Below are 1,150 nucleotides of genomic sequence, written 5' to 3'. Positions count from 1 at the left end.
CTCGCTCTGTCACCCAGGCTGGAGTACAGTGGCATGATCTCGGTTCACTGCAACCTCCACCTCCCGGGTTCAAGCGATTCTCCTGCTTCAGCCTCCTGGGTAGCTGGGATTGCAGGTGCCCGCCACCATGCCCAGCTAAGTTTTGTATTTTTAGTAGAGAGGGGGTTTCACCATGTTGGTTCAGGCTGATCTCGAACTCCTGACCTCATGATCCGCCCGGCTTGGCCTCACAAAGTGCTGGGATTACAGGCGCGTCTGGCCTCGATGGGGGTTTTACCAGGAACTTCGGGGACTTTTCTGCTCTAACTTCAGAAGGGACCTTCCTCATCTCCACCCTCTTCACCGTGGCCGGGGGAAGCACCTGGGTCTCTAGAGCTGAAGGTGCTGCCTAGAGTCACATGACTGGTTGCTGGTTCCTTCCATGCCAAGAGGACTGTCCCTTTGAAACCCTGATGATAGCAGGGAGGATTGTGGGGACATAAGGAGGCAGAGGGAAGGGGTGCAGGGAGAAGGAAAGAGTGGGAGAGGTGAAACGGGAGAAGTTCCCTTGTCCCCCTCGCAGGGCGTGCGACAGGGAGTGTGCCCCGCTGCTCAAACCTCTGGGGGAGCATAAGACGGGCAGGCTGTGGGGCTCTGACCCCAAGGCCGTGTCTAGGGGTGGATGTTTACAGCTCCTGAAGCCCCGGATGCTGTTTTAGTTTAGCCATCTGTAGGCGGCTTGTATTAACCAGCTCAATTAGACCCCCTTCCTTATCACAAGGACAGAGGGATTTCTGTATCCCAGGGTTTCTTGCCTTGGTGGACCGGAAGAATCGGATCTCACATGGGCTTGGAGAATGAGTGCAAAGTTTTACTGAGTAGAGAAGTAGCTCTCAGCAGATGGGGGAGCCAGAGGGAGATGCTTTTCCCATGGAGTCGGGCTGCCGACATGCTCCCCTCCACGTCCTCTCCATGTCCCAGCTGCTTGGCCGCTTGTCTTCTTCTGCCCGCGTGTTCCTCCCGCTCTCCAGCAGCTTCTGTGTGTCTGCCCGCTGGGGTCTCGGGTTTTTATAGGCCCGGGATGGGGGCGTGGCGGGCCAGGGTGGTATTGGAAAATGCAACATTTGGACTCCTTGCCCTAGGCCTGTGGGGGTGGGGCCCTAGCGAGGGA

This window comes from Hylobates moloch, unplaced genomic scaffold (assembly GCF_009828535.3).
Source record: "Hylobates moloch isolate HMO894 unplaced genomic scaffold, HMol_V3 SCAFFOLD_15, whole genome shotgun sequence".
Lineage (NCBI taxonomy): Eukaryota > Metazoa > Chordata > Mammalia > Primates > Hylobatidae > Hylobates > Hylobates moloch.
This window is presented reverse-complemented; position numbering follows the sequence as displayed.